A 12,818-nucleotide genomic window follows, 5' to 3' on the forward strand; every position below is an offset into this window, starting at 1 on the left:
TGAATCTTCTTGACGGTAAATTCTCAGTGGTTGTAGTTATGGAGGTGGTATCAACTAGTAGCCAGGATGTTTATACTGGGAGTCAGGAAATCTGGGTTCTAATCCCAGCTCTGCTACTAACCAGTTGTGTGACCTTGGGCAAGTCATTTCACCTGTGCCTCAGTCTTCCCCTTCCTCCTTTTGTCTGTCTTCCCCATTTAGATTGTAAGTTCTTTGGGGGCAGGGACTGTATCTCATTATATTTGTACATCACCTAGTATAATGGGGCCCTGGTCGCTGTTGGAAGTGGATGAGGGAAAGAGAGAATGTCACAGTCAGTAAGTCACATTGCTTAATGCGCTGCTGGAACATGCTCAGATATGAGGGTGATGAGGGCGGGCTGAGAATCTACACCGAATTGTATAGAATAGGTGCTAGTGCAATATAAATAATAATATACTAATGTTTTATAGGGCCTGGTGTATGCAGTCTTTGAAGACACACTTAGCATGACCCTGGTTTCTGATGGAGCAGAGTGTATTGTGATATCAAAGGAATTCTTCAAAAGGCACATGGATGAGGACTATCTCCATAAATTATGCACAGTCGTAAGTCTTGTTAGTCTAGAGTTTTAGCGTTTAGCGTATAAAAAATATGAAGCAAGCACAGGACCACAGTGGGGTTTAAATAACCACGTTTACTAAATAAATGCACCATGCAAGGCCTAGCTACATATCCACTACTGCTCTGGCAGGCTACTAAACTTACAGAAAGTGTCACTAGAGGGTTCATAAGCTATTTGAAGGGATACCATATATTAAAAATGCACCTTAACTTTAAATGTGGGTATATTTTGCTACCACCTGCTTTTATGGATGGTTGTAGGTAGCTTGAAAAAAGATTTAGAATTGTTGACTACTATAAGTGGTTTAAATCAATGCTGTTCATGAAAGCATAGATACTATGGGGTATCTATTTATAACATCCTGTGGAGAATATCTGTTATATACTATTAAACCTTCAGGCAAAAGATACATTTTCATAAATCTGCCTAAACATTTTCCAATAATATATTGAATTAAACAGCGGAGGAAAATAATCCATCTGATGAATTTTCTACTTGAGGAAAAAGAGATGCTCCAAGAGCCTGACTAATAGAAATAATCTGTGCCGGTTCTCTTCAAGGATGGTGTTTTCAGCTGAGAAATACCATTTTCTTGGGAGAAAAACACACTGGCTGGGAGAAAATTCCAGAGTGGAACATAACCCAAACAGGATTAATTCACACAGAATTTTGATTATGATGGCCTCAGTAGAGGGCACCTGAGGAAAGTGCAGCCAGACATCACTGTCTATGCATTCAGCATTTACGCATGGGTTTGCTAAAGTAATTAATTCTCCGCTGCTAAGACATATGGCTCAGCAATCTCAGAGTCTGACAATATGTGCTCAGACCTCACAAAAGGAAGATACCATAGGCAGATATTCCAGATTAAACAAATGACGAGAGGAACATTAATTATTGGCATTATATTAATATCTAGAAGCAACAACCAAGATCAGGGTCCCTTTGTACTATGCACTTCAATAACACATACGGTATGTCTTCACAGCAAAAACTGAGCATGCACTAGGCTACCTGAGCCAGTTTAAATCAACCTAACAGGAGTAACACTAGCACTGCATCCAGTGCAGTGTGAGTAGTACAAACCCAGCATGAACCCTGGGTAGGTCCTAGCCTTGCTGGGCCACTCTGAAGCCTATGTTTCATTGATACTGTTATACGTGCTAGCTGGATTCAAGTTAGCTGGGGTTGGCTCGCTTCTGCTGCGTAGACCTACCCTTAGTTCCTGACCTGGAGAACTGTCAGTGTACATAGAAAACTCAAGGTAAACAGAGGCACAGAAAGCGGGAGGTGTCTTTCCCAAAGTTACATGGGAGTTATAGTTTGGGTGGCTTATACCCTCCTCTGAGTTCCTTCTTGCATGGCTCAGCAAGAGGCACCACCGTGATGCATCATGGGAGTTGTAGTGAGAACAGGAGCACGAGGTGTCTCAACTACAACTTCAATGGAGGCTCTGTGTCAGTCTTTCAGAATTGAAGTTTTGTGTTTTAAAAGTTTTCAGCCAAAGATGATGATTATTGTGTGTGTGTGTGTGTGTGTGTGTGTGTGTGTGTGTGTGTGTGTGTGTGTGTGTGTGTGTGTGTGTGTGTAAAAAGGTCAACATTTTCCACAGAGGAAAAAATAACAACAACATTTTCCAACCGGCTCTAGGAGTGACCAAGGGGTGAGCCAGGAAGTTGATTGCAGCTGCATTTTGAACAGACTTGAGGGAGGCAAGGTTACAGACATTGATGCCAGAGAAGAGGAGATTACAGCAATCAAGGCAAAAGATGATCTGGGCATGGACAAGAGTGTTTATCCTCCCAACATCTCTGGGAGGTATTAGCCCCAATTTACAGATAGGGAACTAAAGGCACAGAGAGACTAGGTGACTTGTCCAAGATCACACAGGAAGTCTGTGCCAGAGCAGGAAATTAAATGCACATCTTCCAAGTCCCAGCCTGCTACCCTAAGCACTAGACTCATCCTTCCTCCCTGTATGTTACATCATGTTCCTATTATTTTACTTATCCTAACATGTTACTGCATATTCCTATCACTGTCATCCTCACCCTCTTTCATCCCATTCAACTGTCTTGTTCGACTTGTTTGACATCCCATTCGACTGTCTTCTTCCATTCGACTGAGTTTTGTTTGAATATAGGCCCCAGTACTTAACTTGATCCACATGGGCAGATGGATTGCAGGACTGGAGCCTAGCTTAACTCAATGGGATGCTATGTGTCTGTACAGTATCCACCCACATGGGACTGACTGCAGGACCAAGGCCATAGGCTGGGAGTTCGGTGAGGCACGGGCTATTTTTCAGTTCGTGCTTGTACAGCACGTAGCTCAGTGAGGCCGTGTTGCTGACTGAGGCCTCTGGTCACTACTGGAATACAAGCAATACATACCCATAATAACTTGGAAGCAATGTCACGTAACAGTGAAATTTCAAATGGAAAACAGAGAGGATGCACCACTTTCCATCAATGTCAGGGTCCTGCTTAATGTCCTGCTTAACAGCAGCAACGGCTGGCGGAAATGGGCAAAGGATTGTGTGCGAATGTGAAATAAACACATTTTATGGAGATGCTAATGACGCACACACTCACACTCATTCCCAACAGCCATTACTGCTGTTAAAAATCCTGTTGGTTACATTGCTGCAAAGCTGTGCATCCCCTCGGCTTTCCATTTAGAATTTCACTGTCCCGCTGAATAACCCTACGTTCACCCTCACATTCTTGGCAGGCTTTTAATGTGTTTGCTTACAGCATAATTAACTGTTCTGGAGTCATTACTTCCCAGCTCTGACTTACATTTAGTCTCATCAATGTAATTACTCCGCCGTGTACACTCAGTCAAATGCGCTACATTGGGCCTGGGCAATTTTTATTAAACAGGGGCAAATGAGCAGTCAACGCCACTGTTACACACACAACTGGCATCTGCCCTTAAGAGCAGCACTGGTGCCGTTTGCGCTTTTCCCCAGTAATGAGAGTTCCAGTCAGATAATTCCCTTTGCACACTTCCTCTTTATCAGATTTGTGTTCTCTCTACTGTTAATACTAAGTTAATTGAATACATAAAAAAAACAAACAAACTATGCAGAAACCCCAGGTTTAAAACAACAGTCAGGGACTGTGACAAAATCACCATAGACCTCAGTGAGTTAGCCAGCATTGTCTCACATTCCATATACTGTGTGCTCTAATATTCAGATAGAGCTATAGGCTATGAACTGGCGAGTCCGTACAGACGGTACCCACCTGAAAAATGGTGGGCGGTATTGCTAACCCCAACCCTCCAACAATCATGGCCTCCAAAAAAAAATCATTAGATTGATTCAAAATCATGAGGGGTTTTGTTTGTTTGTTTTAAATAGGCTCTTGATTTGCCTTCTGGTTTCTGAGCTACTGGGGTACATTCAGATCACATTTTCTAGCTTTTCCTGCAAACAAGAGGGCTAGAAATGTACATTTTTTTTAGATGAAAGCTAAGATGCTTGTGTAATCCTTTGACTCAGAGTTGGACCTTTAAGAAAAAACATCAGATGTCACTAGACTTGTAATAAAAAGTTGGGACACCAACCAAACATGGGGCCAAAAGTGATGGACCCAGATCCACAGAAAGTTTTAGTTGCCCAAGTCCCAGACTTAGGAACCAATGAGAGCCATAAAACCCCCACTCAACTGCTGCCTAACCTTGTAGATGCCTAAACTCACTTGACACATCCATTTTTGCTGTAGAAGTCCCCTAGGTACCTACTGTGCTCCCTGTGGATATGCAGGTTGCTGTCTCGGGATGACTAAGCCCCGGTGTGATCCTCTAACCAGCTGAAGATAAGTGTTTGTGGAAGCCACTGGGTGGTTGGCCACCTAAAAGTTAAGTGTTGCAATACTCAGCATGGCAACATCGAACTCCCTTTGTGGCTCTGGGCCATAGTTCCTATTTTGGCTCTCATAAAGAATGTGGAGAAGCCTCTCACCTTGCCCTCCATAACATGAGCCACTGAAGATCTACGGGCCTTGGAGCACATCCCTTATGTTTATAAATCTATGCTTCTTGGCCAAGTAAAGACCCGTATGCACAGCCCTTGTGTCTTGTATGAACACTATAGGCCTATACACAGCAGCTTATGTCAGCATAATTTATGTTCACTTAGGGGTGTGAATAAACCACCTTCCTCAGCGACATAAGTTACACTGACATAAGCGCCAGTGTGGATGATGCTATGTTGGCAGAAAAGCTTCTTCCACCGACATAGCTACTGCCATGTGCATGGGCTGGAGTATTTAAGAGGATGGGAGAGCTCTCTCCCATCCACTTTGAGCAGCTACACTAGAGAGCTTGCAGCTGCGCCGCTGGAGAGACCTTGCCCTGAGATACATGCTTAACCTTTCACACAAGTAGCCCCCTTGACATTTGCAGAATAATCAGACCTTTAGGGACCATTTTTCCACAGTCCCAGAGTTTGTGTTGTAGTAAGCAAAGAACAGAGTCAAAACTACAGTTTTGTATTTGGTTCTATTCTTCTTTGGAAATAATTCAACATTTAGATTGCTCCCTGACCTTCCTTCAACTTACTCAGCAAGCAACTAATACTTTGCCAGTGTGCGACAAGAGAAGTGTTACAAGAAATACGCTCTCTTGCATTGCTGTAACTGAAAACCTTTCACAGTATCTGTCCAGATTAACATGACATTTTGTGAAATAAGTAATAAAACACAAAGAAATAATGTTGAATTTATAAATAGTTCAGATCGGGTTGAAATAGCATCTAATGCATTTCATCTTTAAGTGAAGTCTTATTGCTAGGTGTCATAACCTTCCATGCACTGGATTTACACTCAAAGGGCTAAATTCTCCTTTCAATTAATTTCCAGTCAATGGAGTCTGCTATGGGGTAAATGAGAAGAGATTCTATCTCCAAATGCCTAAAGGCCTTTGCTGAGAGTTGCTGCTGTTGCATACAAGAGAGTTACGTTAATCTAAACACAGCCTTAAAAATCAGATGGCAGTTGAGACAAACCCTTTTTTATTTTGCTGATTTTGAAAAAAATCAAATGCAGTATGTTTATTGGAAGGAAAGTTGGGGATTTAAAATCAATGAGACTTTATTGCATCATGGATCATTATTTCCCACTGCTGTAACATTATTTTGCCATTTAGAGACCGAAGAAGCTGCAGGCTACTCTACCAGCACAGCAGCTTTATGTTCTGACAGTAGCTTAGAAATGAGCTAAATACAGTAATTATATTAACGATCTCAGATTTCAGCTATCACACTCTTGAAGCAAGCTGCCCTGTATATCACCATTAAAAGGCCCCCTCCATGATGTAACAGAGGAGCAGAGCAGTTCAATGACGTCTGGTTTTGCTATGCTGTTCAGTACCCTAGTTACAGACTAAGAAATACGAAGTCTCGGACTCAGGGCCTTTATTTGCCATTTTTTCATGGCATAGGAACAAAGAGACATCACAGGGAATGAAAAGGTAACAACATTAAAAATTGAAAATAACCCTAGTTTTAATACATGGTTAGCCTGTGACAGACAAAGCCAGAAGGGCTAAGCAGCAGTCCGAAAAAGGATTATACCTGGGATAAAAGACTGGCATTTTCAAAGGGTCCCAGTGAAATTCAGCTTAACTGTCTTATGCACCTCTGATAATTCAAACCAAAAGTACTATGAGAAAGCAAGTCTCATGTTAGAGGACATTAACTACTAATTGTCAGGGAGAGAAAGAAACTTCGCCTGTGCTCATCTGATTGCATGAATGTTCACGCTGAGGTACTAGCCACTGTCCAAGATAGGCTTAGAGATTGGGTTGATTTAGTATGGCAGTTCCTGTATAACCTTGGCTTCCATTCCATTTGAAGGCTTTTTATTAATCAGGAACCACTAATAAAAAGAATTATTTAGATTTAGAAACATCTTGTTCTACCTTCCTCAGCTTCTTTAAAGCAGGGTGCCTAGAAAGGAAATAACTCTTGACAAGTGTTATCTATATCGTACTATAGTTACAGCTACAAGCTGCTGCATCTCATCTCCTAATTGCACTTCTTTAGAGATGCAACTAGTACTGCCCGATACATACAGTGACTTAAATCAGTCTCAAAGACATTCAAGTCATTTACTTCAAAAGCTTTTTTTATTACCTTTCTTTTCCTTGATATCCTCATCATCACATTTCTACAGCAAGAATGATTCCTTCATTCTTTGCCAGATTGAAGCCTTTAGATAAAATTAAATTGTCAAGGAACTCAACTTTGCTGTATTTAACTCTTCTGTGGAATAAAAACCTGCAAGAACCTAATAAGACAGTTAAGCATTAGACATGGTGGTGTAAGACTCTAGATAATTTTATCATGAACTTTTCATTCCTGTGTCATCCTGGAAGTTACAGCAGGATTTTTTAGTAATGGCCCAAAACACTGAAATTGATGATAGCTCTGCTGCAGCATTTTGGACCAATGCAGTAGATTACTGTCGTTTGTGTATAAAGGATGCCACAGATACCACAGGTATAAAAACCTAAATGATAGATTTCTTCACCATACCTTTATTTTTCATTGATACTGTTCAGCACACTCAGAATCAGTTCACTATTCCTTTGCTCAATTTGAATTACATTGGCATTTTAATTATAGTCACTTTCATCCATACATCTCCGTGCCCTTTGCAAATGAGGAATAATGCCTTTATCCCCATTTTACAGAAAGAGACAAAATGCCTTATGTGAGGTCTCCCAGTACATCAGCGATGGAATCAGAAACAGAATGCATATTTTCCTGACTCTTACTTCAGTGTCTGTGGCTCAGTGGAGTTCTTTCCTAACATAAAATACATGTGAACGATTGGCAATAACTCACTGAATTTCAGGGCAGGCTCAAAATCGGACTCCCGCTACCTTTGAACTAATATTCATATGCTTTTTTCCCATAATTTATTAATCAATAACTATTCATTTAATAACATACCACACAACAATGGCAACCAGTGCAGGGTAATGTTGTCAGGCCAGCTAAGGGACCTTTCAACACACTGATTACTGGAGCTGTGCAAACCCTTCCCAGGTTACTTCTGAAAGAATTAGCAATCTTTATCGGTTTGAGGGGGCCTGATCTACTAACAGGTTCGGGTTCAAAAGAACACGTTTGAATCTTACTGAAAACCTAATGGCAAATTTAAATTTGCATGAGTGTTCCTGTATTCCCATAGGCTCTCCAGAAATGGAAGTGGGAGAAGTGAGTCGTGACATGTGACCTGCCCCAACTCAGCTTTTCCCAGCAAACAGGATTCCATTGCAAAATGCACTTATGAAAAGCAGCCTCCTGGTACTTGTGGGTGTCCACATAAAGCATTATTATAAATGTGGGGTGAGAGCCTCAGGCCTGGGTGAAAGGGGCCCTGGGTCTGACTGGGGGAGAAGTCCCGTAGTGCAGGCACTGCCACAGACAGCTGCCTTCTGAGGCCCCTCATGCAAGCTGTGTTGTAGAGGTGTGCTGGGGGTGCAGCTGCAGCAGATAGTGCTGCAGCGAGTGCAGGCAGTGCTGTGACCCATCAGACAGCCCTGGGATGCTTCTGAAACAGGCGCCCCGGATTGTCTTAATTATGTTGGAAGCCTCTCCAGCCACCAAAGCAGCCCAGGATTAGTAGGATATTAAACTAGTTCTCCCCCTCCCACTCCTAGGAGATCGGTGCTGTACCTCTAAGGGGCACAGTGCGGAATTTCACCCATGGTATTTAAGGAAAGGCTATTTGAAAAGCGTGTAGCTTCTTGTTTGATAGACCTGTTCTGTGACAAGCTGGCAGAGAATAAGAAGCCAAGATGTATTCACTTGAACCTAGTCCACAGATTACTCAAGTGAGTCATTTTCTGTGCTGTAAATGCAGTGGCCCAGATATGCATTGCCAAACCTGAAAATCCATCAACTAATTGTTTTCAGCCAGGGCTGGCTCCAGGGTTTTTGCTGCCCCAAGCAGGGGAAAAAAAAAAAAAAAGCAAAAAGCCGCAATTGTGATCTGCAGCTCTACCGCCGCCGCTTCAGTCTTGGGCGGCAATTTGGCAGCTGGTCCTTCACTCAGAGAGGGACTGAGGGACCTGCCGCCAAATTACCGCCTAAGAGCTGGATGTGCCACCCCTCACCGTTGGCCGCCCCAAGCACCTGCTTGCTGGGCTGGTGCCTGGAGCTGGCCCTGTTTTCAGCTATTTGGGTAGCAGTAGGTTACGTTGCAACATAATAATAGCACTTCCACAGGGCTCTGTGGTTTCAGTGTGCTCTTACTTAATCTATCCACATGACATCCTTGTGAGGTAGATAAATATTTGTGTTCCCTTTACTGTAGATGTGGAAACTGGGACAAGGCCTGGCTTTGAAATGAATTTAAACCAGGAGTAAGTCCACCAAAGCCTATACAGTTCCAGGGCAATATTTTCAAGCCCAGGAATAGCCCCTTTGTGTGTAAGGGGGTCATAATCCAGCCACAAATCACCAATAGAGAATTTCCTTGTCAACAGGGAATTTCATAATGACACATCTGTGCCACCACTGGGTTGCAGCTCTGCAGTTTTGGCTTGGGAGCGGGTGCGATGAAACTTTACTACACTATGTCAGTGCTTCATTGGCAAAGTGTCCCTGCAGCTGAGAATCCATCCCATAGTGCTGGAAAATCAATGTAAGTGAGATCAGAAGCTGTCTCAAGGAGAGGATAAGGCATCTTGCCTAGACAAACACAGTGGTCCTGATTCTGACATCATTTATACCGGAATAAAAGTGGTGTTAACTCCATTGCCTTTAGTGGAGTTATTCCAAATTCACATCTAAATGTGAGCTGAGAATGGGCCCCACCAAACTGCTCTGATATCCAGCATTAGAACTCAGGAGTTCCTGGGTCTTAGCCACATACTCAGTCTATTTGAACATGTCATCTCACTATCTGGCTTTATAAAATTAAAACAGCATACTGGAACATTGTGAGACCTCGATTCAGTTGAAGAGAGATCCTTAGTTTCAAGTTTGGATACCCACTAGGTATTTGGAGAATATAAAGAAAGAGTAGCTCACAGTCTAATTCAATATATAATCCTAAATATTTCCATAATGCACTGGTATACTGCATATGTATTCAGGAAAACTCTTTTGCACAACAATCACTATAATGCAAAGCTTTTGGATGGTTTAATAGTCCATCTGTATTTATCTTCCTACTGCTTTGCAAGTCTGCATTTCAAGCCCCAGTGATCAATGATACTGCTGTGTAGTTATATGAAAGCAGTGTATGCCTCACTCTACTTACTGTCATAAGATTAGCTGTGGATAGCTAATAGAGATTACACAGTATATTTTACCATCAGCATTTATGCTTTCCAGGTTCAGCCTTATCCTTCTAAAGAGGTGCTGGAGAAAAAGATGCAAGACTACATGAACTGGAAAGCATACAAATCTCTGCTCATCCATGGACCGCATTAGCCATTTTGAAGTTGCTGGTAACTTCAAGAGTTCAGAAGCTTTACCAAAATATAATTGAATACTTGTTTAAAAAAATATATTGCATGGGGGAAAGATGCTTTTTTGACCATTCCTCCAATTTCCTTTTTTGTTGTATGTATTTGTAAACAAATATAGGATGCAGACATTTTTGTTGTTGTTTTCAAGCAGCTTGATGCAAATGCTTCCCTAAAATGCTTCCCTAAAATAAAATGCTTTTATTTGAATCCTGCAGTATTTCTTTTCCTTTCACAGAGTAATAAAATGCAAGAATTCATTAAGTCATCTGAAAGCAATTTTCAATTATGAAAATACAATTTAAATAAGGGGGAGAGGAGTCTTTGAAGATGACAAAAGTGGAAAGTGATTGACACACTCAGTTGTCATCTGGAATCAATTTCACACTTGGAGAAAAATACCTCAGCTAGGGAAAGATCATCTGTCAGCAGGAGGCAAACTACAGGGAACAGGGGAGGGAGACAGAAAGTAAATCCCAGCTCAGGCAGAATATCCAGGAGTCAGAATGCCTTCAACAAGGCAAAAATCAAAACCTCCTTAATATAAATACTGAGCATTGTTGCACTGGCAACCAGAGCAAACATGGAAGAATTAGGGGAATATAAATAGCAGTCCAAATCTTCCAGTCCTTGACTGGGGTCTTATTCAGGCCCAATACTAATGAGCTTCAAGGACAGTTTGTCTAAGCAATTTCTGTGAGGTTTCACATAACGTTTTTACTGCTGCTGAATAATGTATTGGTTTACATTTTAGAGTAAATAGTATTAATAACTAATTATAATAGTGTGGAGGTCTCTAGCTGTGTTCCAAGGACCACTAGTGGTCTGGAAAGTAGTTGGCACTGGTCTGCAGAGCTGGTGGGTCACATCCTGCTAGTTCCTCCTTCTTTCCAGCTGCTAAAAGACGTTAAAAATGCACTAGATCCTTTCCTAATGCGCCACAGGAATGGGAAAAGGGAAGCTGTCTGTGGTAAAAAATGGGAGGTGGCTCTATTAAAACCCGGTTTGAGAAATCCTGTAATAGTCAGTTCACACTGGGGCAAACCAGGGACCGTTAATGGACTTTTTTTTGTCTGACAATTTCACCAACTTTACTTCTGAAGATGTGGGTGGAGGGAGGAAGGCAATTTGCAAAGGCTATGGCTGACAGTCAGAAGATCTAGAATCTGTAAAATTCACAATAAACACTTTTGAGCTATTTTGGTGCGTATGAAAGGGAAGGACTAATAACCCGCATGATTGAGCAAAGCAAATTACAAGCAGAGATAGCTGGGAATGCTTCCCCATATAGCTCTGCTAACATACCTCTCTCTTGACATCCACTGCTCTTGCTTTTCCCATTGCTTAGAGCAGGGGCTACATTAAGCAGTGAAACCACCCACATGTTTGTTTGTGCCCCAAGGTAGGATACTAATTTTACAGAAGAATTTTAGTGCTTATGGGTGAGACAAGTGAACCCTATTACTTTACGGGGGAGAAACTGATACTGTTAAAACTCCAATTGTCCCTAATGATAGAGAAGATTTAAAAGAAATAAGGCATGTGTGAGCATTTAGGAAACAGAGATATTTAAAGTATGTGCATAAGGTAATAGAATTGAATGTCAGATTTAATAATAATAGGGTCTTAATTCTCAAGAATAGTAAACAGCAGCACAAAAAACCCCAAACAGGGACAAGCCTTCACCCCCCATCAGCCGTAACTGATGTCGGTGGCATTATTCGGTGCACATAGTAAGTTATTATACCAGTCTGCCAAACCACCAGGAGAGCGAGAGAGCAGAAAAGTTATTTCAACATTATAATTCTGCTTGTTTTTTTCAAAACAAGGGGGAGAGCGAGATTATTGAAATCAAGAACGTTGCATCCTTTGCCCTGCATGTGTCCAGTGGAAATAAAAGCTGTACTTCAGAAGCATCCACTCACATTAGCACATGATTAGGCATTCATGCTTTTAGGAAGCCCCATTAGATTGGTGTTCTGTACTGGTCAAAATAGGAACCTGATTCCTTTTATTCTCCTGTGAAAGTTTATTACTTAAAAAAAAATCCTTTTAGAAGAGAAGCAGGACTTGTAACCATTAATGGCTTGAAATATGAATATTTGGCCTTCCAATCTGGTTCTTTCTGAGAAGTCAGATACAGTAGGTTACAGTAAGCACACAAATGAACCCTGGGTAATATTTTCAGAAGTGCCTAAGTGGCATAAGAGCCTAAGTCCCATTTTCAGAAGTATCTAAGGCCCAGATCCTCACAACTATCTAGGTGTCTAACTCCTATGGGACCCAGGGACCTAAATACTTTTGAGGATCTGGGACTTAGCATTGACTTCAGTGGGAATTAGATTCTTAGGCAGTTTTGCAAATCCCACTAGGCACCTATCTGCCTCTGTAGGCACCTAATACCTTTTAAAATCTGGCCTTAAGTCACTTTTGAAAATGGAGCTCAATTCACTTCATTGCATTTTAAAATTTTACCTCTTGCCTAAAATCTAACTTCAGTAACAGGGTTGTTAAGAAAAAACAACAAGGAGTCCTTGTGTCACCTTTGAGACTAACAAATTTGGGTTGTTAAGAATGGTTTGCCCACTGAGAAATTTGTCTGCTACTGAAAGGTTGCCGACCCCTGATCCAGGGGCTGATTATTTACATTTTTTAAAATGCCTGTGTGGATAATAAATCTAACATGCAAGTGTATTTACTGATCTCTCTTTTTAGAAGCTAT

The sequence above is a fragment of the Mauremys reevesii genome, linkage group 1, assembly GCF_016161935.1.
Source record: "Mauremys reevesii isolate NIE-2019 linkage group 1, ASM1616193v1, whole genome shotgun sequence".
NCBI classification, from domain to species: Eukaryota; Metazoa; Chordata; order Testudines; family Geoemydidae; genus Mauremys; species Mauremys reevesii.